The sequence below is a fragment of the Aquarana catesbeiana genome, linkage group LG06 (assembly GCF_042186555.1).
Source record: "Aquarana catesbeiana isolate 2022-GZ linkage group LG06, ASM4218655v1, whole genome shotgun sequence".
Taxonomy (NCBI): domain Eukaryota; kingdom Metazoa; phylum Chordata; class Amphibia; order Anura; family Ranidae; genus Aquarana; species Aquarana catesbeiana.
This window is the reverse complement of record NC_133329.1, coordinates 353,626,509-353,652,420: the sequence shown is the minus strand read 5'-3', so window position 1 is coordinate 353,652,420 and position 25,912 is coordinate 353,626,509. Positions and strand designations below refer to the sequence as shown.

Below are 25,912 nucleotides of genomic sequence, written 5' to 3'. Positions count from 1 at the left end.
GATTGCTTCCATTGGTGTTTCAGCGATCTTTCTGTATATGACTTGACCTTTAGGATGGCTACTTCCTTTGGGAGGGTGACTGCTTCAAAAAGTTCTCGAACACATTTCCATTTTTTTAATTGGTTCTCCTGCAGCAGTTGTGAATCGTCTGTTCTTCCTTATGTGTCCATAATCATGGACTACTTCAAGAGCATACTTGCTATCAGTGTAGATGTTTGATCCTTTGCAGTCTCACAGACTCTGGTGAGTGCTACCACTTTGGCAACATGTGCTGAAAGTGATGAAGGGAGTAGTTGGGTCTCAATCACTTCTTCCAATGTTGTCACCGCATATACCATTCTTGGGACTCCATTTTTGTACAGGCGTGAACCCCCTGCAAACAGGATCAGATCAGAATTTTCAAGAGGAGTGTCCTTTACTGTGGAGATTTGCTGCATTTCTTCTTCCATAAGTTTTAAGCAAATGTGGTCACCCTGCTCTTCAAAGTCTTCTTCTCTCTCTATTAAAAAACTGGCTGGATTGATTGTAGTACATCTTTTCACTTCTATTTCTCCTAATTCAAGTAGTATTGCTTCATACTTGCTCAGCCTTGCTTATGACAAATGTTTTGTCCTTGCTCTTTTCAAGATTTAATTTGCATATTTCTTCATAACATCTGTTCTAAAGCATATCTTCCCTTTTGTACAGCACCACTAACTGGATCTATTTTATACATGGTTTGAAAGGATTTGCGGTCAACAGGGCAGGATGAGGAGGTTTCACACCATTTAAAAATGCGCGAAATACAGAAAACGTGACAACAATGTTCTGGAAAGCCAGCCTCTAGGGAAAGACTGTTCAGACAAACTGGACACCTCTCAGTTGAACTTAATGCTAAAGTACTGGTACCAGTCCTATCTTTGCCTTCGTCACCATCTTTTTTTTCATGTTGCTGGTCTCTGGCATCAGATGAGCATAAACATTTGCTCCTCATCTTAGGCTATAAAAGCATTAAGTCTGTTGTATTCTTTTTTCTCTCCTCTCTCTGGGCTATAATGCTACTGCACACTTCTCTTAGCAAAGCCCATTCAAATCCTTGTTTCTTTATTATGGCAGTAAAGTTAGTACTCAGTCACATCCACATTTACTGTCTCTGCCATGGACTGGACACATTTAAAGTAATCAAAACATCCTCAGTCTCTTCTTGTCTCACATCCAGCACTATTAATAATTCTACAACATTCTGTCCACTTTCTTCTAGTGCAATTCACTTTCATGTTTCCTATCTACTTCTTTAACCGATTCAATACAGGGCATTTTCACCCCCTTCCTTCCCTGGCCAATTTTTAGTTTTCAGCGCTGTCGCATTTTAAACGACAATTGCGCGGTCGTGCAACGTTGTACCCCAAAAAAATTGACGTCCTTTTTTCCCCACAAATAGTGCTTTCTTTTGGTGGTATTTGATTGCCTCTGTGGTTTTTATTTTTTGCGCTATAAACAAAAGAAGAGCGACAATTTTGAAAAAAACACAATATTTTTTACTTTTTGCTATAATAAATATCCCAATTTAAAAAAAAAAAAAAACACATTTTTCCTCAGTTTCGGACGATACGTATTCTTCTACATATTTTTGGTAAAAAAAATCGCAATAAGCGTATATTGATTGGTTTGCGCAAAAGTTATAGCGTCTACAAAATACGGGATAGATTTATGGCATTTTTAAAAAAAAAATATTTATTTATTTTTTTAGCGGCGATCGCGATTTTTTTTCGTGACTGCGACATTATGGCGGACACATCGGACACTTTTTTTTTTTTTTTTTTATTTTTCTTTTTTTCTTTTTTTTTTTTTTTTGCTACTTCAGCTTTTACAATGAGAGGGTTTAAATCACCATTATTAGGTCATTTCTTCCCATTATAACTTCACATCATGGTAGCAGAAATAGTATTGTTATTACCTTTGAAATAAATAAAAGAAAAAGAACTTTATTATGACACTCCAATATTATAAATATAAACTCCAACTATCCTTAACCCGAATAGAATTTTTAGTAACTTAGTCCCTCCTCCCCCCTCCCACCCGAATTCACCCCCCCAATTTCCCCTCCCACCCTAATTACCCAGCGATATCTACTCTAGTATTTGCAACCTCATATAAACTTTTCCGCATACAACCATGTTTTTTTATAGGCTAACCATTCCGCCCATTTTGTTCCCTCCCGGGCTTCCTCTGCCTCTACCGAGAGATCTTCATCATCGCCAGCCTCAAGAATATAGATTTCGTTGACTCTAATTAACCATTCTCGAATGCTTGGACCTGCTATCTCTTGCCATTTTTTGGGTATTGAACTTTTGGCCGTATTTAGGAGAATGGGCATCAGGGAAGCATTGTACCTGCTCGTCCGACCCTCCGTCCCATGAAACAAGCAAACCCAAGGATCTTCTCTGATCACTGACCCCGTTATCTCTTGTATTATCTTAAGGACTTCTTGCCAGAATTTTTTAACAGTTGGACATTCCCACCAGAGGTGAGCCATCGATCCCCTGGCGGGACATCCCCTCCAGCAATTACCAGAGACTTCTCCCTGCATCTTATTTAGCCTATCTGGTGTCATGTACCATCTGGCCAAGCATTTAAAATTTGATTCAATTGTGCTCACATCAACTGCCGACTTGTGTGTTGCATTGAAGATATTCAGCCATGTTACGTCGCTTGGTAATGTACCCAACTCAGACTCCCATTTATTGCAGTATAACGGTTTGGTACCAACGCCATCATCCCGCACTATTTGATATAATTCTTTTATTTTAATTTTATTTTTCAGAAATAATTTCTCAATAGGTCTGAGATTCTCCTTGTCCCTAATTGGTCCTGGTAGACTTTTAATAAAGGAGGCCAACTGATTGTACCTCCATATATCTATGTTCTTTAGGTCATTTAGCAGAGACAACTCCTGAAAAGAAATAATTTTACCCTTTCTTGTGATATCTAATAACTGTATTTCGTGGTTCCCTATCCAATTCCCTCCTACCTCTTTTAATCCTGGTGGAAAAAGCTTATTTTCCTTCAAATATATGAAGGGTGAGTTGAATTCCCATGCCTTCTGTCTGTGTAATTGATCCCAAACCCTGAAAGTGTACCGTGTTATTATGTGTGTATTTGGACTTAACTCCCTGACATGTGGAGGGTTCCAAATTAAATGACTTATATTTGTGTTCAAATCTCTTTCTAATTTCCCCCATCTTTTCCCTATTGATTCTTTACCCCAAACTAACATTCGTGAGAGGACTATTGCTCTGTGATAAATCTTGAAGTCTGGAAGAGCCAGACCACCCTGTGCTTTGTCCCTGCACATGACCCCAAAGGCAATCCGTGGCCTCTTGTTTTTCCAAATGAACTTGGAAATGATGTTGTTCAAAGTTCTGAAGAAAGATGGTGCTAACGGAATTGGCAATAACTGCATTTTGTATAGGATCTTCGGGGCTAGAGTCATTTTAACAAAATTGACTCGACCAAGCCAAGATAAAGGGGAATACATACTTTTCTTTGTTTCTTGCTTAATTTCTTCAAGGAGGGGTATAAAGTTCAATTGATATAATTTCCTAAGGGATTTTGTTAATACTATTCCTAAGTAGTCTATTTTTTCCCGCCACGGAAATTGAAAGTATTCTTTAAGTTTAATTATCTCTTGTTTCTTTATATTAATATTTAGGGCTGCTGATTTACTAAGGTTCACCTTATAATTTGAAAGTTCCCCATATCTCCTCAGCGTAGCCAGGAGATTCGGGAGTGAAATCCTTGGGTTTGCTAGATAAAATAATACATCATCGGCGAACGCCGAGAGCTTGTGTTCATCGCCTTCCACTATACATCCGCGTATATCTGGATTTTTCCTGATTACCGCCAATAGGGGCTCTAAAGTTAGGGAAAACAGAAGAGGGGACAGGGGACATCCCTGTCTAGTTCCGTTTTCCATCCTAACTTCTCCTGAAAGTATGCCGTTCACTTTGACTAATGCAGATGGGGCTTTGTAAAGAGCCATGATCCAATTTACCATGGTGTCGCCCAGTCCAATCGCCCTCAAAGTCTTTATCATGAACCCCCAGTCTACTCTGTCGAAGGCTTTCTCTGCATCCAACGACAGTAGCAGACCGGGGGTCCCTTTCGCTTTCATCGCCCCCATAATCAATAGTGATCTCACACCATTATCCCTCCCCTCTCTGCCTGGGACAAAGCCAGTCTGATCGGGGTGTATCCAGTATGACATTTTATCCTTCAGCCTATTAGCTATAACCTTGGCGTATAATTTTGTATCAGTATTGAGTAAGGCGATCGGCCTATAGCTCGAACACAGTGAGCTATCTTTCGCCTCCTTAGGTATTAAGGCAATCGATGCCATCAATGCTCCTTCACAGAATTCCTCCTGGCTTCCTATCTTGTTCCAGATCTGACAGAGCTTAGGGGTCAGAATATCTTTGAATTTTTTATAAAAATAATTGGTGAAGCCATCGAGTCCCGGGCTTTTCCCAGAGGGAGAAGCCTTCAAAGCCCGCTCAATCTCCTCCACCGTAATGGGTTCTTCTAATTCTTTTACCTCATTATCCGCGAGGCTTGGTAGACCTGCCTCTCTTAAAAATTCATCTGATTTTTCTTCCTTACCCTGAATACTGTCTTCACTTTGTTTAACTTTATATAGGGCTGTGAAATATTTTTGAAACTCTACAGCTATATCGCTAGAGGTATATTTAAATATCCCATTTTTATTTTGAATCCTCTCTATAAAATTCGTATCCCTCTTTTTTTTAACAACTGATGCCAGGTGTTTCCCTATTTTGTTGCCCCACCTAAATCTGTTTTTTGCGCTCTTGTACAGTATGCGTTTTGATTCCAATTCTATTAAATCTTTTAGTTCTTCTCTTTTATGGACTAACTGCATTAGGGATAGGTTGTGGCCCCCATTGGCTGATTTGTGTATTTGTTCCAGCTGATGTATTTCTTCAATTAGCTCCACCCTTCTCTTCTCCCCTTCTTTTTTCTCCTTGGCTTCCAAAGAGATCAATATGCCCCTTATATAAGCTTTCAACGCCTCCCACAGAACTGAACCTGAAACCTCTCCAGTGTCATTTATCTTGAGGAAGCCCGTAATTTCCTCCTGTATCTTACTGTAAATGGTTGGATTATCTATTAATTTGTCATCTAGTTGCCATGAGAATGGTGATCTCCGGAGTCCCGGAGTCACCACCTTCATCGATACCGGCGCGTGGTCGGAGAGTGTAGCCACGCCTATCTCCGTCTCTTTGACACAATCTAATAACCTATGGTCTACCAGAAAGTAATCGAGGCGGGAGTAGGACCCATGTACAGAGGAGAAAAAAGTGTAGTCTCTACTTTTTGCATGTTGTACCCTCCAAACATCTAGCAAATGGCAGTTATGCAGTTTCTGACTAATTTTTTTTGATAGTCTCCCACTCATTCTCTGGTTACCGACTGTGCTATCCATCGCAGGGTCTAAACAAAAGTTCAAATCACCGGCCATTATCACCTGTCCTGCCCTGAAATCTGCCAACTTGTTTAAGATGCATAGCAAAAATTTTGCTGGGTTATTATTTGGGCAGTAGATATTCACCAGTGTAAAAACCCTTTCTCCTATTCTAATTTTCAGAAAAAGATAGCGACCGTCCCTATCCTCACATCTTTCTAATACCGTGAACCTAGTCCTTTTTGAGAACCCGATTGCAACCCCTTTGGCTCTCTTAATAGGGGAGTCGCTATAAAACCAGTTAGGGAAGCATTTAGAGAATAATCTAATGTGAGAGTCTTGTGAAAGGTGGGTCTCTTGAAGGAACACTACATCTGCCTTAAGTTGTTCTAATTCTCGCAAGACTTTATGACGTTTAAGGGGGGAATTTAGTCCCTTAACATTATAAGTAAAACATGTAAACTCTGTCATTTGATTATACATAATGCTGCTCGCTAGATTCACAGCTTATATTTTGCACTCTTTCCTTTAATATCTGCCGGGCCCTCCCCCTCTCTCTACCTCCCCAACCACCCTCCACCCCAATCCCCCCATCCTCCACCCCCCCCCATACTCCCCCCATCCCCCCCCCCTCCCCCCCTGCCCAAAACCAGCAGTGTGTCTACTGCCCAGAGATATTACTTCTCTCGGCATGCGACCGGCCATACCCTTGGGGTGTGACTCTAATGACGGGTCGCCTCGGTCGCCATGCCCCCCCCCCCCGGTCCGAGAGGAAGGAGGGGGGAGGGGGACATCGCGAGCGGGCACCCATACGGCCGCCCATCCCCACATCGGGTGTCCTCCCCCTCCCACCCACGCACGCCCCCCCCCCCATGATTTCCAGATGTCTAAACCACAGCCGTGCTTTGCACCAATTATTTGAATATGGTTGGTACAGGGATATTTAAATCATTGCAGAAATCCTGCATATTGTCTATATGTTTCAGTCTGCTTGTTCTACCCGCTTTCACTACAATCAGTGAAGTTGGGAAACCCCAACTATATTTCATGTTAGCTTTTCTCAATTCCTCCAGGAGGGGTCGCAACTGCCTTCTCCAGGCCAAAGTCTCAGCCGAAATGTCAGCAAAACACTGGATTTCAACCCCCTCGAATTTTACTGGTTGTGCTTTCCTGAGATTACTCCATACTTTTGCTTTATCTTCATAATGGTGGAACCTTATAATTATATCCCTGTGTTTATCCTCACTAACATTTGGGGGTTTCCTTAATCTGTGAACCCTGTCAATCTTCAGTTCGTCGTCTGGATTTCGGCCCAGGATCGGGTTGAAGATAGCTTTCATTTTAGCATGCAGATCTTCATCTCGTTGTTCAGGGAGGGCACGCAGCCTCAAATTTTGTCTGCGATTCTGGTTTTCTTGCGCTTCTAATTTGTAACACATGTCCCGTTGGGCTAGTTGTAGGTCTTTTACCTGTTGTTTTAGGATGATTATTTCTCTGCTCTGCTTATCTGAGGCCTCTTCTGCTGATTCTACCCGCTTCAGTAAATGACCCATGTCAGTTCTGACGTTGTGAATTTCTGTTTTAATTACCACTTCCAGTTTGGCGAACATTTCTAGGAGCTCTATCTTAGTTAGTGGTGATTCCATACTGGGGTCTTCCATCATATTTGGGGTTCCACTTTCTCCCCTAATTGATCCCCCGTTCGCCCCTTGGCTCTTCGCTTTTTCTTTCTTCTTTTCTTTCCCACTTTGCTGGTTGTTATCGTGAGCGGGATTTTTTGGGCTTCCCTGATTTGTCTCCTTCAGGTACTTCTGAATAGAGCTAGTGTTCAAGCTCTCTCTAGGCTGCTTCCCCTCCGCTCCCCTTTGAGGGTGCCCTCGCATGTTTGTTATCTTCTATCTCTGCTCTACCCCCCTCCACCCGCCCCCACCAACCCCACCCGCCACACCACCCACTATTAAATTCCTTATATCTATACTCCTCACTGTAAATCTTCAGCAGGAAGGAGGGGGGGGGGGAGGGGGGGGGGGGGAAGGGGGAGGGGGGGCCGAAACAGGGAGACAGGGAGACAGGAGGCGAAACCGTCCCACAGTCCCCCCTTTTTTTTTTTTTTTTTATTTACACAGCAACAGAGGTCACAATATATGCAGTCTCTCCTGGATTGATGCCTTGCAGCTGTATGGTTCCACCATTACATGTTTGCAGGATTCTTTCCTGATCCACGATTTACGCAATATAGTTAATGTTACATTTACTTGCCTGAGTTCACCGGAGATCCCTCATTAGCTTACCGACTCAGCCATGGACTAGACCTTGTGTCCCTGGAAATTGTGGATGCTTTTGCGATTGTTGAATGTCTTATAATCCTACCATGCACAGCGCATGGTGTCCTTCCTTCATCCCTCTTTCCAAGGATTATTGGTGTATCAATGTGGGGGGGAGGTTTTGGGATGCGAGGCCGTCCGGAATCCCTAAAAGAAGCCGGTGCGTTCCCACAACAATGCAAAGAGGGCCGGGAGGGGAGCGTGGAGGCGAAAACACCGCGGGGGTCCAGGCGGTCCGAGGCGTACCGACCAACGCCGCCGCCACTGCTCTGCATGCGGCGCGATGTCAGCTCCACCTCGCAGGCAGCCTCCACATCGGACACTTTTGACACATTTTTGGGACCATTCACATTTATACAGCGATCAATGCTATAAAATTGCATTGATTACTGTGTAAATGTGACAGGCAGTGAAGGGGTTAACCACTAGGGGGCGGGGAGGGGTTAATATGTTTCCTAGGGAATGCTTCTAACTGTAGGGGGAGGGGACGTACAAGAGGAGGAGACCGATCAGTGTTCCTCCGTTCTGGGAACACAGATCGCTCTCCTCTCACCTGACAGGCTGTGGATCTGTGTGTTTACACACACACAGATCCACGGTCCGGCCCGGTTAACGGGCAATCGCGTGTGCCGGCAGACATCGCGGCTGCCGGGCACACGCACTGGGTCCCGAGCAACGCGGCGGGCGTGCGCGCACGCCCCCTAGACGGCCAGGAATCCCAGGACGTCATATGACGTCCACCCCGGATGGGAGATCCCATCCCAGGACGTCATATGACTATATGTGGGTAGGGAAGTGGTTAAACCATCAATATCCTTCTGATATCTCTCTTCTGGCATGTGCTTCCTTGTCCAACTACTGCTTCTTAACTTGCATAGTTCCAAATCAATCCGGTCTTATCAGTGTGTGGAACCTTTTCCCTTTTCACACTCAGTAGGCTGGAATGGAGAACTAAACATTTAAATAATTATAATAATCATGGCTACCTTTTAGGAATTTAAATCAGCCTTTTCTTTCTTTGTTTAAAATGAATCCTAGAGTTACATAACAAAAAGCTAACAATTTCAACTAGGATTCCAATTCTGCAACATAGTTAAATATTTCCCTTGGTCTTGTATATCACTCAAATTTGAACATCACGTGTTATACTAGTAATTTCATAACTGGTCAAGAGTTAACATTTTACAGACACAGTCTCTCACACAGGAATTTGAAGGGAGGGGCACCTCACTCCTTTCTTACACAAAAATACAAAAGGTGGGACGTGAGGAAACTGCAAAAGACGAGCAGGCTTCTCTCATCAGTATCTTACAATCATCCATACGTAGCATTGCCTGGTCTAATTCTCTTTTGCTAGACCCATCAGTGATATGCATTAGAAAAACTTTGACAGGCTCATAACTAGTTAAAGTTCCATCACGATGCATACTTTCAAAAATCCAATATTGTACACATTTAATCCCCTTATCCAACTCTGTCAATCTGCCATAAAAATTAACATACACAGAAACCCAAGTTGATCATAACTTCTTCAGCTGGTATTGATCTGGCCTGTTTTGGTCCAGCCTATAATAGTCTCGGTGTCATTTCTTAACCATTGTTCACATCTGTCTGTCATGTCTGTCATAGGACTTACTTGTGCCACTTCTACCTTTCCCGGCTTGAAAGGTAAATGGGAGCGCCGTACTGCTAATATAGAGTCCTCTCTCTCGAGTATCTAACAATTTGTGGGTCGTCACCCAAAATTTTTTCTTTTTTTTCTTTTTTTCTTTCTCCGGGCCACAAACAGTAGCTGTCAAATGGCACTTTATTACACTTGGCTACACAGGCCTGTACACTTTCCGCATAGGCATTAATCGCCACACAGGCTCACTACTACAGTCCTCTGGTCAGACCTTCTCACAAGTCTCATAAATCTATTGACATCCCAAGCATAGAAACAAAACATCAACATTGATAATTATTATTGGCTCTATTATTTCTGCAACAGTAAAGTAAAGGAGTTATTTGGGTCATTACTCTAGTTTACACTCAATTTTACCTTAATCTAACCATCTCATCAACAGCATAAGACTCCTTCATCCAATGGACCCCAGACACTGACTAATTACTCACCACAGAGAGCAGAATAAGCAAGAATAACAGTTTCTTACCGTGGCCACTTGTCTGATTAACGTGAGCTTCGTGTCTCTCTGGCCGGGAGCCCACTGGACTGTATCCGAGTCACGGCACCATTCTGTTAAATCAGGTTAGGAAGTCTCCAAACAAGCCATTTTTCTGATAAGATAGTAGACCCAGATCTTTGTAAAATATAAGTAGGTGCTTTTTATTCCATTTTTATCTCATACACTGCAGTGGAGAAATACAGCACAGTTCTCAACTACTATAAGCGAGTGAAAGTGTTTCTGCCATACAAACATCAAGTTTAACAATATATACGTATGAATATGCATAAGTTCTAGGTGTATTATAGGTGTGATCGTATAGTTTAGTCGAATCAGCATTCATATCTTCTTAGTAGCAAGGGAACAGTTAAATGGGTGGTTATATCATGTGACTGATAGAAAGCGAAAGAACACACTGGCACCACCATGACAGTACTGGATCAGACCAGCTAGATAAGACTGTCCATTTCTTGGAGCAAAAAAGGAGTAAACTGTTGCTTCTTATCTGGCAGTGAAGGCCATCATAGACTGTGTCTAAGAAGAAGCAAGAAAGTGTATTACAAATTCTTAAAGTGATAGTCTCATATATATATATATATATATATATATATATATATATATATATATATACATATATATATAAACTCAACATTATCAGACCCCTAAAATTCTACTCACCTGCATGCCTGGGCTTGTTATGGGAGCAGACACAGAAGTAAAGGGGTGGAAAGTACCATCGGGGGACCCCAGAAGAGGAGGTTCGGGCAGCTCTGTGCAATATGCTTGCACAGGGCAGGTAAGTATAACTTTTTTCATTTTAGGTAAAAAAAAATGGAGACTTTAGAATCACTTTAAGACTACTAAAATGCATTGTGTAAAATGTGTACACATAGCTTCAGCAACCTATCATGTACTGCATAGAATTAAATTATTTATAAATCACCATAAAAGCTGTTTTGATTTCTAAACACTACAGTTAAATTTGCTTTGCATTTTGTTTGTACATATCCAGGTTTAAAAGTAATAATGACACCTGGAGCTTGAATAAAATGCTAAAAAGATATTGGATTAAGTCGGGAATGAGGCATTCACCTTTCTCTATGTTTGGTTTAGTTTGAATGAAGATACTCAATTGAAACAATGATATACTCTTGAGCTGTCCTCTAGAGAACAGTATATTCTGCTGAAGAGATTCATGAATATGTGCAGACTACAATCCAACAAGAACCTGCCTTTAATGAAAGAACCACAAGGAGCTTATCAGTTTTTACCTATTTATATAATAATACAAAGAAGACATACTACATAATTTATAATATATATATATATATATATATATATATATATATATATATATATATATACATATAGATAGATAGATAGATAGATAGATAGATAGATAGATAGATAGATAGATAGATAGATAGATACAGTATCTCACAAAAGTAAGTACACCCCTCACATTTTTGTAAATATTTTATTATATCGTTTCATGTGACATCACTAAACATATGACACTTTGCTACAATATAAAGTAGTGAGTGTACAGCTTGTATAACAGTGTAAATTTGCTGTCCCCTCAAAGTAACTCAACACACAGCTATTAATGTCTAACCCACTGGCAACAAAAGTAAGTGCACCCCTAAGTGAAAATGTCCAAATTGGGCCCAATTAGCTATTTTCCCTGCCCGGTGTCATGTGACTTGTTAGTGTTACAAGGTCTCAGGTGTGAATGGGGAGCAGGTGTGTTAAATTTGGTGTTATCACTCTCACTTTCTCATACTGGTCACTGGAAGTTCAATAGGTTGCTGAAGACAAGCAGACTAAGGACATCGATTACTGGAACCATGTCCTGTGGTCTGATGAGACCAAGATAAACGTATTTGGTTCAGATGGTGTCAAGCGTGTGTGGCGGCAACCAGGTGAGGAGTACAAAGACAAGTGTGTCTTGCCTACAGTCAAGCATGGTGGTGGGAGTGTTATGGTCTGGGGCTGCATGAGTGCTGCCGGCACTGGGGAGCTACAGTTCATAAGGGAACCATAAATACCAACATGTACTGTGACATACTGAAGCAGAGCATGAGCCCCTCCCTTTGGAGACTGGGCCACAGGGCAGTATTCCAACATGATAACGACCCCAAACACACCTCCAAGACAACCAATGCCTTGCTAATGTAGTTGAGGTTAAAGGTGATGGACTGGCCAAGCATATCTCCAGACCTAAACCCTATTGAACATCTGTGGGACATCCTCAAATGGAAGGTGGAGGAGCACAAGGTCTTTAACATCCACCAGCTCAGTGATGTCGTCATGGGGGAGTGGAAGAGGACTCCAGTGGCAACCTGTGAAGCTCTGGTGAACTCCATGCCCAAGAGGGTTAAGGCAGTACTGGAAAATAATGGTGGCCACACAAAATATGGACACTTTGGGCCCAATTTGGATATTTTCACTTAGAGGTGTACTCACTTTTGTTGCCAGTGGTTTAGACATTAATGGCTGTGTGTTGAGTTACTTTGAGGGGACAGCAAATTTACACTGTTATACAAGCTGTACACACACTACTTTACATTATAGCAAATTGTAATTACTTCAGTGTTGTCATATCTAATAAAATATTATTAAAATAATTAAAATAAATAAAATGAGGGGTGTACTCACTTGTGTGAGATAATATATATATATATATATATATATATATATATATATATATGTGTGTGTGTGTATATATATGTGTGTGTGTGTGTATATATATATATATATATATATATACTGTAACTACCTGTAAGTAGAGTGAACATGAACAAAATTACAAGTATTAAAGAAGAGCTCTGGTGTCATTAAAAACAAGTAAATTATTTCAGAATGAGAAGCTGCTGATATTACTAAATGTGACTGATTTACACTTTACTTTATGAGAGAATGGCTAATAACCAGTCTAGGTACTGACAGCTTGAAAGACGTTGTGTCTGAGCAGCTTATTGTCACTACAGCTTGCATATAGCAGAATAGGGAAAATGCTTTTTAACGTTGTGTAAGCAGAACTTTATTTTTTCATTTAGAAATGTTATATTTCTTTTACATATACCTGACCAGTAGAGGCACAGGATTTCCATAAACACAAAGAGCCTATTTACATCTATTCAGTCTGGTGAGCTCTGCATCTCGCAGGTGTCCATTTTTAATGTTTAGGCATGGTCCGCCATTGTCACTATTAGAAAGCCACTCCAGAGCAATGGTGAGCAACTAAATTTGGAGCAAGACTATGTAGACAGGATGTGACAGAAGGAGATCAGCACAACAGAGATGCAAAAATTGCAAGCCAAAAAAAAAAAAGGAAAAAACAGTATCTTAATCTTATGAGAAAACCATGGAGATAATTTACCATACACCGCTCTTTAAAGCTGATCTCCATGTTTTATTTAACTTTACATAATTTGTTTGGACCAAGCTGGTCCAAGCAAACTATTTGCTTCACTAACAGTTACAGCTGTTGTGTGTGCAGTATAAACTGTATGTGGCCTCAGCTACATGCACTATACAGCAATGTGTTCCAGCAGTGGGATGAGAACTTCCCATCCCACTCCTGAAAAAAAAAATGAGTTAGGCCAAAATGAAGAGGTATCATGATGAAGTTAGCTATACACACCAAACTGAACATGTGCAAAATGACTCTAAAGGCTTTGTCTTATCAGGAGATGGATTGGGGACAGGAAAAGAAGAAGAGGATCAGGGAAGACAGGATCAAACAGCTTTTTTACACAATGCGGAGGATTAACTTTACTGTATATACAGACTGATTTTACTGTTTTGATTTTAGTGACACATGGAGATCAGCTTTAGCAAACTAAATGTCATCTAGTTAACTGCTTGAGCTTTTTAACGTGTCTGACAAAGGAGCTACTGCAGCCATGAGCTTGTTTTGTGCTGCCCACTCTTTTCCTTTTGGTAAAAGAGATGCAACAGAGGAAATCTCCCAAAGTGAGAGAAATTGTCATCATAGACATATTGCCATATTGGGTCCACACAAATTAATTTTTATATATGCAAGCCGTTTTTATGCAGTTTATTTAATGTAGGTAATGGTGTTATGCAGTGGATCTTATTTGTTGAGGTCTATACATAGTTTTAGTAATTTATGAGGATAAAATAAAGTTTTACTCATTCAATTATATAACAGATAGAAATGTCTTTATTTAGTCACTCTGCCAGTACTTTTATGAGACATACTAAATGTTGGTCAATTTATTTGTTTGGACTAGTGGAGCATCAGCCTTAAACTTTTAAATAGCAATAAAAACTTGACAAAGGTTTTTATGCTATTCAAACTGAATAAATAACTTTTCTTAGAGATACGTATTAAGAAAGGTCCACTTTCAGGAGGCCTTTAAGAAGGATTGTAATTTCCCTGAACAGCTCAGTTATTGAGCACATCGCCCTGCATATTCACTAGGGACCAAGGACCTGGGGAGACCTGGGGGTGGGGAGTGGGAGCTTGCTGCTGTAAAATTTAAACTAGGACTCTTACCCAAATATTTATTCCACTGCAATCATGTGTATCCAGTCCTTTGCTAAGTGCATGTATGTGAATGTGGGCCTTACATTTATCTAGATTATACATATTTCATATTTTTCAGTTTTTTCTAATAATGTTTCCAGTGTGACAGCCATTATACATACTCCTGTGCATTTGTAAGCATTGCAGATAAGAGATCATCAGGACAGCGGAAAGCCATAATTAATAGTATAAAAATAATATAACATTATACTGTAATTTGACTTGTTTTTTTACACAAAATATTCCACAAATTTGCATTTGCAGAGTAAAATGTAAAAGCATGAAGATATTGCTAAATATGAGTTCCAACAATGCCACTTTACCAGCTTAATGACTTTGACTGACATGTTTAATCTAATCTGTCAGTTATTACTAAGACATGTATATCTCATAATGAATTTGCAAATCATTTTGCAGAATACGGGGCACAGATTTTTTTTTTTTGCTAGAAATGCCATGACAAACCAGCTTCATCTGTGACAAACAGAATCCTAGAGACAATTGTCTTCCAGATCTACCATCGCACGGCTTAGGGTTATGATCCCACCAATATTTAAAATAGTTCAGATTACATTCCATTGTTTGGAGAAAGAGTTTATTACTCATTATCTACCAGTTTACTCATGATTGATATAACATTCTGCTCAGCAGGGAAAAAAACTGAGAAAGTTTTATGAATAATTTATAAAATCTTGGCATATTTAAGATACAGGCAGTAAGCACCAGAGTGTAGTTTCATATGCTTTTCTTTATTGCATAATGGCAGAAAATGTTCTATACATGAGTCACTATTAAATATCAGCCTTAAATGCTAAAATATTTGGATGTTCCTCAGATGAGAGGTCAATGGTTTTAAAGTCACAACTTTTAAGTTGCACTTTTAGGGAAATAATTTGCCTTTTTTATTATTAAATAAGATATGATGATTTTTATTATTAAATATTATTAATATGTCTTGATTAAATACTATTAAAGAGATATTTTCTTTTCCAACAGTGATTTTTTTTTCATCCGAGTAAAGTTCTCTGTTATAGGGTCTATTTACCCACAACAAATATTTGAATTTTTTGTTTTTGAAGCCTGCATATTGCGATAGTCACTGAATTCTCCTATATCCTGTCAATTCTGGTAACTGTGGATTGGTTGCCAGCTCTGTCCACCTACCACAGATACATTGGAGCAAGACTTCCTAGAATGCTGATGCAAAGCCTTAAACTCTGATGGGAAAATTTAGGAGCATTTATGAAGTCACAAGGGAGGGAGTAGTCAGCCCACCACTATCCACAAATAACTGAAACATTAATGCTGAATGAACAGAACTTTTACAGGGTAAACATTCATGCAAAGGTATCCCCCTGCATAGTCCAAAAGCTGTGAACATTTGAGATATTGCAAATTTATAATGCTAAATATTCTCTTTTATGTTAAGTTTAGCAGGGTTCCCCTGCTGAAGGTATATCAGATATGGATGACATCATTACTTGAACGCAGATGACTTACTAAAAATGAGTTATTGACTCATGGATATCGCTCAAAGTCTATTTTGTTATGCATCTCCAAGGGTATAGTTTGGAAACCATGGATTGAGATGCATAAAGTAGTTCAAAAACTGCAATGGTCACGTAGTATTCTCGGAGGAGAAGACAGCAGCACGGAGAGTCATATATGACTTGAATATCTAGGAAGATGGATAAGGCAGGAAGCACATTTGTATGTGTGTGTGTGTGTGCATGTACATACAGAGAAAAAAGAAAGAATAGATAGATATATAGACAGTCAGATAAATAAAATAGATATGCATCCAGATCTGCCAGCTTGATTAAAGTGGTCCAAACAAGTACATTATCTCAGTTCCCTAGGGTTTTACATATGCATTATAAGCAATGAAGTATATATGCAAATAGATTCTCCACAATTTTAATATATATGTGAAATATTTCCTTTGAATATATTAAGGAGTGCTTGACGGCAAAAAGTAGAAATGTGCATGTAACATGCTTGTACTTCCCATGTGCATATGTAAGAAACAATGTAAATGTCTTATTAAAAAAAAATAGTTTTGTACAAATTAAGATTTGTTGCAAATATGTGATGTGACTAGGGTAGCCAGTTAGATTTAGAGCCCAAATTCAGACCCAGGTAATTTTGTATATTTTTCAGTAGAATGAGTAGAAGTCAGAACTTCTGTTGGGGTTTTATTGTTCTCTGTCACCCTTTTGGTAAAAGTTTCCCTTAAAGTGTTACTAAACCCACAACAGTAAAATTAGTCTGTACATGCAGTAAAGCATGCTTGTTATACTCTCTGTAGAACCTAAGGGGTTAATCCTCTGCATTGTGTAAAAAGGCTGTTTGATCCTGCATGCACAGATCCCCCTCTTCTTCCACTGACTCCAGAACAGGTCCAGATAAGACAGAGCCTTTGGAGTCAGGCTGCATATGCTCATTTTGGTGTGTATTGGTAGAGAGGTTATTTTTACTTGGGAGGGTGCGTGTAATCAGCACAGGGCCAATCAGCACTGTCCAGACAGAGAATCAGGGGTCCTGGATCCTCATAGTACAGCTCAGTACAGCTTAGTGGAGTATGAAAATTCCTATTACAAGCTCTACCAGGAACTGAAGTCACAAGACTGCTATATACTGCAAATGAGAAAAGGTATTTAGCCTATTAGATTTACTAAAATAATTGCATTTCCATGTTCTGTGTACTGTGGTATATATAATATACCCTAATATAGTGAATGCAGGGTCCTGGGTTTAGTAACACTCTAATGCCGCATACTCACGATCGCACAATCCGACAACAAAATCCATGTTTTTTTTCCGGATGTTGGCTCAAACTTGTCTTGCATACATACACGGTCACACAAATCTTGTTGTAAATTCCGAACGTCAAGAACGCGGTGACGTACAACACTTACAACGGCACTAGAAAAGGGAAGTTCAATACCAAGTGAGCCAACCTTTGGGTTCCTTCTGCTAATCTCGTGTTTATCTCGTGTTAGTAGAAGTTTGGTGAGAGATGATTCATGATTTTCAGCCTCGTACTTTTCCGATCGTTACTGTTCTTCAGTTTGTTCTTGTGGGTTCGTAGTTGGTTTTCAGTACTTGCCCCCCCAAAGTGCACGCGAGGTTCGTATAAAATATATAGAGTACTTTGCAGGTAGGGGCGCCATTGATGTGCCAGAAAATGTTCAATAAAAAATTTTTTTTTTAGTTAAACCGAAATAATATTTCCTTTGATTTACTGCTTGTGTTTCTTTTATCTGTCTCCTAGGTTCTCCAATGGGCTTTTTTTTTTGGACATTTTCTTCAATAGTGCAAACATAGTTTATTTGATACACGAGGTAACAATCTCTTCTTCAGCGAACTATTATTATGTTGTGGGTCTGCTACACACCTTGTTTTTGTTGTCAATGTATGTAATGCATTACTGATAAAAATATTCATCATTTTCAGCACCATGAATGAATTTTGGTGAGTCACGAAAATGGCCTGATTGTGGCAAATTATAAAGCACTGTGGGAGTTATTTACTAAAGGAAAATCCACTTTGCACTCCAAGTGCACTGCAAAAACATACACGAAACTGCACTGAAAGTGCACTTGTAGTGCAAAGTGGATTTGCCTTTAGTAAATAACCCCCATTTCAGTGTAAACACCAACTTAGTCCAAAAAATGATATTGAGCATTGAAACAAGAAGCCACACATTGTTGAGTAGAAAACCTTTTACTCTGTGCATATTTTAGTAATAACATTGTTGTTTTTGACAGTACAAATAGCCTTTTTTGTGTTAAAACAGGCATGTTTAAAACCATAAAACAATACACAACTCAGGAACTTACAAAGTTCAACTTTGACAAAGTGAAGGCAATAGCAGACATTAGTATGTCCAAACTGTGTTGATATTGCCTTCATCAGATGAGGTGATGTCACCCCTGTGATTGCACACCATAATCTCCCCGATGAGGATGTGTGCACTTGCACTTGTGAAATGAGATTCTTCTTCCATAATATCCACTTCACCTAAAATAAAAAAACACCCCATGTATTATAAATATGCAGGCATACATCTATTACCTGAAGCTGTGGTCTCAGACACTCACCTGTTGTTGTCACTATTTCGCCCACTTCATAAACCTCTCCTTTCTCCACATCTTCTGGTTGTGGTGTGGGGATTTCCCCTTCTTCAGATGTCCCCAGTCTTTTCTCTCCTATGTGAATCAAAAATAGGTATACTTAGCACACAGATATTTGAGGCGAGAAATAGTAATATGAAACATTGTTTGGAAGTGTCGTACAATTGTCTTTTTTGGCAGAGTTCCAAGCTGAAGACATTATTTTTCTCCCTTTATAAAACTGGAATACTTACCTTTTTTGTACAATTTTCACACATGGAGACACCCCTAGTATCCACTTGAGCACCTGTGTGGGACACCCTAAAAAGTTTGTTCCGGTGTCCCACACTAGTGCTCCTGCATCCAGATGTATAAACAGCTGCTGAGTGTCCTCTCCCTACACTAAATCAAGTTTGCATTTAATTCTAGTACAAACCCATCTAGACAACAACGTCATAAACTTCTTTTAATACAAACAGGCCTGAACAAATGTAGTTAACCTGGATCTGCCAAAAACATTGTATTAGTGGTAGAACGAACGATGTTTGCTACGAACGATTACGGTCCCCAAGAACCTGAAAGTTGCCATTTTAAACTGTACAACAGTAAAGAAAAGCCCATGGAGCAGCACGAACGTAATAAGAATAACACACGACAAATACTTACTTTTTTGAAGAACTATCTTGATCTTTCTGTACTGATCCTGCTCCCTCAATTTCAGGTCTGACCAGCGTTTCCTCAGTTGATCCTTGGATCGCCGTACCCCAAAATTCCTGTGCAGACTTTTCACAACTTTAGTCATGATCTTGGCCTTTCTCACATTTGGGTTTGGGTAAGGTCCATGCTTCCCATCATAGTCAGCCCTCTTCAAGCTGCGCAGAAAGACAAGGGGCATGGAATAGACTAGAAAGAATGTCAGGGGCGGGCGGAGTTTCACGCATGCGCAGTGTATAAAAAGCGTAACATGCGTGAGTTGTACATACGATCTGTGAGTGGAGGAAGGTGTAGCGGAAGTGCCAATCGTTCTAACAAAGGTACAATTTTAACTTGGTGCATCAGTGGCCTATACTGCTTCTAGATTCATAGGCCTATATTGGGACAAGATTAGGAGAGTTTAGTCTGACATTAGGGTTTGTCTTGTGTTGTGTCTTGCAGATAAAATGGATCTATTAAATGATGAGGACTTTACCCCCATATTCCTTGATATGTACAAGGAGCTGCCCTGTCTGTGGCAGGTAAACCACCCCTTTTATAACAATAAACCAAAGAGGAAGGCAGCGCTGGATCAATTGCTGAAGTTTGTGAAGCCGGTGATCCCCATGGCAGACATCCCCTATTTGAAGGCCCTAATTGGTGGCATGAGGAGCACTTATAATAGGGAGCGCAAGAAGGTCCAGGATTCCCAGAGATCAGGAGCTCCAGCAGATGACATTTATGTACCCAGGCTGTGGTACTATGACAGACTCCATTGTCTGGCAGGCCAGACTGAACCCAGGCCAGCACTCTCCAATCTTCCTTCAAGGCTTCCTTCCACCTCAGCTTAGGCTTCCAACGTCCAACCTGGGCCTTCCAGCCAGGAAGAAGTGGAGGAGCCCAGCTTGAGCCAGGTATAGCATTGTTCAACATATTTCTAGTCAAATAATTAATGATGTTAACTAGATGTTATTACTGATCAGTAATTTCTGATTTTACAAAGTGTTTTACATATCAATAGACAGTAGTGGCCACAAATGATTGGGACAAGAATGAAAAATGCTGGGGTCAGAATGATAGTCTTTTCTATTTATTAACATTCAATTTGCAACAGTCATAAACTGAAAATTGCGTGTGATTGATAAATCAAAAACTAAAACTATGTCCATTTTTCTTACACAGGAAAGTCTCAGCCAGGAGAAGGTGGGGGTAAGTGGCAGCCAGGAGGTGGCCGGGCCCAGTAGCCAGCCCGAATCCCAGGTCCCTCCCCTCCGCCTTCCAAAAAAAACTCCCAGGAAGAGGAGTAACCTGGAGGAGGCAGCACTTGGGCTATTTCGGAAGGCTACTGCGGCCCTCAGAACCCCCCCCAATATTCAAGATGACTATGCCTACATGGCAGCCTGCCAAATGCAGGAAATGGAGGAGGGCCAACGCCTCTTATGTGAGGAAGTTATCTTACAAGCCCTAAATAAGGGGTTGAGGGGCGAACTCACAAGCCAAAGCTTGTGAGTTCAATCATGATCCTCCTCCTCCTCCTCCACCTCCTGCTGCAACTACAACACCAGAGCCACAGCCTGGAAGCAAGTATGGAAGGAAGCATGGAAGGAAGACAAGAAAGTGATGGCCTGGGTTCAGTCTGGTCTGACAAAAGACGCAGGCTGTTGTATGACCACAGCCTGGGGACAGATATTACATTTGTTGCTGTTCCTGATCTCTTGTAGTCCTGGACCGGATTGTGCTCACTATTATAAGGACTCCTCAGGCCAACAATTTTGACTGTAAAATAATTGATGTAAAATAATTGATTTCTGCCCTGGGTTACAAAGGCTTCGCAAATTTCACCAATTTCTCCAGCGTTGCCTTCCTCTTTATTTTGTTATGACCCATAATAAATGGCTATTTCTTTTTCACAAATACTTGCCTATGTGTTTTACTTCAAAAAGGACAGTTTGTTTGTGAGTTGGCAGGTACATTTCAAAAATACAATGTCAAATTAACAAGGGACACCAACTTCATTGAGGTTAAAAAATACAAGATAATGATGGTGTTGTGGTAACTTGACACAAAACAAAAGAAAAAAAAATTATGGAGATCACTATAAAAAAAAAAATTCATAAGATCACGAGAAATAATAAAGAAATCAGGTTGACAGAACTCTGTGTGAATATCAGCAGCAAAACAACTTCATTATTCTAGCATTATAAAGAAGAAGAGAATGCGCTGCATTAAAAGATTTTAAAATTTGCAGCGTGACGAATGTGCTATCTCCATTATGAACGCTAGTTTTACCAGACTGAGTGCTTCGGTCTCATAATTGATTTAGAGCATGCATGGAACTTTGCGCGTCGGAATTGTGTACATATGATCGGAATTTACGAGAACCGATTTTGTTGTCGGAAAATTTAAGATCCAGATCTCAAACTTTGTTTGTCTGATGGAAAATGTCCGATGGAGCCTACACACGGTCGGAATTTCCGACAACAAGCTTCTATCGAACATTTGTTGTTGGAAAATCTGACCGTGTGTACGCGGCATAACTCTTGTTCCTGTGACACCCATGCCAAAAGTTAGGTGTGTGGTCATCTCTGGGACAGGAAGGCATGGACAGCATTAAAAACACCTGCCAAAGGTTTGAACCCTTCTCCACGCTACTAATGTTTTTGTTATTTTCCATGTCTAGACTGCTTAAGAGAAAAAAGGTTGGGACTTTATTTGACGCATACCGTAGAAAGGTGACAATGAAAAAAATATGTCTGGCGAATAGATTGTAATGGTATCTAGAAACGCTATATCATAGTACAATATAGACAAAATTATAAATTGAATAAAATTTATTTAATATATATAACACACATGATCATCATAGCATGATAACATAGTAGCATAGTAGTACAAAATAATAACAACATATATAAAACACTAGACTTTTTTGATCCATATTAACATTGTCTATATAAAAAAAATTCCTAATTGTTATAGCATGGTACAGTAAAAAAATAATTGTGATAATCCTGAGATATAAACACATGATTGTAGCATCTAAATAGCTCAAAACTTTTCGTGGATGACCGCCACTCATCAGGAGCAGATGTGGGATTGATATCCTGCTTACTGTCCCGGGAGCTGAGATGGTATAACCCTTGGCACATTGGTGGAAAACCATCAGGAGACAGATATCCCTGGGAGTGTGGACCTCCAAGGTGATGAAGGTGATGTGAGTAGCATCACCATAGTAACTCTTGAACTCCTTAACCAACCCATATTGTCCAAAATGGTGCACAGTGTTCACAGAAATACTGTATATAAAGTCCCAACCTTTTTTCTTTTAAGCAGTCTTGTAATCAGGGATGGAGGCAATTGACTTTTATGGTCTGTGCCAACCCTTCCGTTTTTCCCTTGTCCATGTCTAGATTGGACAGATGTCCCATCATGCCCTGTCCAGAACAGAGAGACAAGCACAAAAAAAACTTGATAGAGGCTGTAACCTTTCCCTGCTTAAAGTTTTGCCTGTAATTGGGCTTTAACCACTTCAGTCCCAGAAGAATTTCCCCCTTCCAAAATGGTGCACAGTGTTCACAGAAATATTGTATATAAAGTCCCAACCTTTTTTCTTTTAAGCAGTCTTGTAATCAGGGATGGAGGCAATTGACTTTTATGGTCTGTGCCTCATATAAAGTCCCAACCCTTCCGTTTTTTCCTTGTCCATGTCTAGATTGGACAGATGTCCCATCATGCCTTGTCCAGAACAGAGAGACAAGCACGAAAAAAACTTGATAGAGGCTGTAACCTTTCCCTACTCAAAGTTTTGCCTGTAATTGGGCTTTCACCACTTCAGCCTCAGAAGAATTTCCCCCCTTCCTGACCAGGCCATTTTTTGCGATACGGCACTTCGTATCTTTAACTGACAATTGTGCGGTTGTGCGACGATGTACCCAAACAAAATTGACGTCCTTTTTTCCCACAGATAGAGCTTTCTTTTGGTAGTATGTGATCACCCTTGTGGTTTTTTATTTTTTGCGCTATAAACAATAGTGCAAAAAAATTTTTTGCGCTATTTGCAATAATAAATATCCCCAATTTAAAAAAAAAAAAAAATGATTTTTTTTTTCAGTTTAGGCCGATATGTGTTCTTCTACATATTTTTGGTACAAAAAATGTATATTGAGTGGTTTGCACAAAAGTTATAGCGTCTACAAAACAGGAGATAGATTTTAGGCATTTTTATTATTATTTTTTTTTACTAGTAATGGCGGCGATCAGCGATTGTTATCGGGACTGCAATATAGCGGCAGATAAATCGGACACTTTTGACAATTTTTTAGGACCATTGACATTTATACAGCGATCAGAGTTAAAAATAGCCACCAATTACTGTATGAATGTAACTGGCAGGGAAGGGGTTAACACTAGGGGGGGATCAAGGGGTTAACTGTGAGGGGATTGGACTGACTGGGAGAGAAGGTAGATTATTGTTCCTACTTAGTAGGAACACATGATCTGTTTCTCCTCCTCTGGCAGGACAGGGATGTATATGTTTACACACACAAATCTCCGTTCCTGCTCTCGTGCCTGCAATCGCGGGTGGCCAGTGGGAATCACGCCCACCGGCCACGCACATCGGGTCCCCCGCCGTGTTCTCTTTTATACTCTGTAGCTCCTGCTGAATTTTGCTTCTAATCCCCTTGTGGAGGCTGCCATTTGTGGATGGACATTTTATGGGTACACAACCTATCACATTGCTATAATATTTTTATATGGACTATAAACTGAAGGACTTATGAATAAAAGGTTGTGGAACGAATCATTTTAGTTTCCATTATTTCTTATGGGGAAATTCACTTTAATATATAAGTGCTTTGGATTACAAGCATGTTTCCGGAACGAATTATGCTTGCAATCCAAGATTTTACTGTGATCTTAATTTCATAGGTGTGATTACAACTTCCAGCATCAGCTTTTCTGATCAAATGACATCTCAGAGCTGTAAAGAAGTCAGTAGTGGAGAGCTTTCCTCTGCCAGCTGTTGTAATATCAGGTCTGAAAAAAAAAAACAGGTAACAATAAAATTCTCACCATGTGTCACTGACTTCAGGTTATCCTCTGATTGACACAGGGCTACTAGCCCAATATATCCTTTTTGCACTGGCCTGTGTCACAAATGCCTCCCCCTCCACCCCCAGCTCAGTTCTCCCCATATAAATAGCTAAAATCCTTTGAGTTTAAAGAAATACTGAGTGGAATGCACATATTTATAAAGGTTAGTACTCTTGCCCTGCAGCACTGTTGTCCTAGATATGATGCTGACTGGCATTATATCTGCATGGAGCTTGTACGTTTTTAAATATCGGTGGATTTCCTCTAGCAGCTTTTATGCTCGGAGTCTAAATACATATTTGTATGTCAACTGGTCTCAGCCTAAATTGAATACTTATAGGTACAGGAACTATAAGCTCCTCTGGGGCAGGAACATGGGTGGGTGTGTCACTGTACACTATACTGTAAAGCTTTGATATGCATGCAAAGAAAAGTATATAACTGCACTACATAGATTTTATCACAACTGTATATGATGGAAAGATCTCTCTAATCTCTCTACATCTATCTGTTTTCTGTCCTCCTTCTTACTCTCCCACTCACTCTGCTGTTTCCACAAGGCAATGCGGAATCATTCTTAAACAATTGTTTATGCCTATGTTTCAAATGAACATATGCTTTATCTTTTTCTATTCTATCTTCACAGCACCCTCTAGTGAAGTGATGTTGCATTTAATGTACTGAGAAAGAAAAAGAAAGCTTTTATCTATACAGTAAGTTAAACAATGTACTGCAATTTTGTCAGAATCATTTCCAGTATAACTATAGCTAAAAGTGTTAATTTTGTCCTAAGCTTGTGATGATCTGGGATAATACTTGTAGGTGGTTGCTAAATATGTATCAACAGAACTTTACAGGATAATATACACATTAAATATTTAGTCACCAAAGGTGCAAGTTTTCATGATCCTGCATGATTCATTTTGACTGCAGATAAATAAACCACTTCTGTGCAACCTACCCATTGATTGTGGATGATTCGGATACTGCCCAAGTCATTTAGATTTTTGTTCTTCATGAATAAAACAATATCACTCTCCACCTTAGAAACTTTTTGTGCTCTACAAAGGACTTTCCCTTGATTGCACTCCATCTCCTAAAAATATGTTGTTTGTTGAGAATAAGGCAAAGGGAGTTTGGGTCTTTTTGTCTTTCTTCATTGCTACCACTAGTGGACACAAGCCCTATCTTTCTAACAGTGATAATGTTTCTAGAGTCTCTGTTTCTAGATTAGTGTAGTTTTTTTTTCTTGCAGTTGGGGCTAGGAAAGCTTGTATCAATAATTGAGAAGCTTGGATCATTCTTCGCTCTGGATAAGTCTTTGATAAACGTTGAAAAGAAGGATAAAGGTGGAAAGGAGATTTGATATTTCTCTTTACACCTTAAGTCCGCTGTTGCCCCTTTTTCTTGATATTGTAAAGCAATGTTGTTACAACTATGTGTACACTATGTACAGTGTCTAAGAAGCCAAGACCTGGTAGGTGTGACACTTTCTTGTAAATTTCAAG

The 25,912-nt window shown here is 39.9% G+C and overlaps 1 protein-coding gene across 2 annotated transcripts in view; it reads left to right on the top strand.

Annotated features, from left to right (window-relative positions):
* Positions 1-25,912, top strand: part of GCA (grancalcin) — an 87,866-nt gene that overhangs the window by 50,905 nt on the left and 11,049 nt on the right. The window lies entirely within an intron of this gene.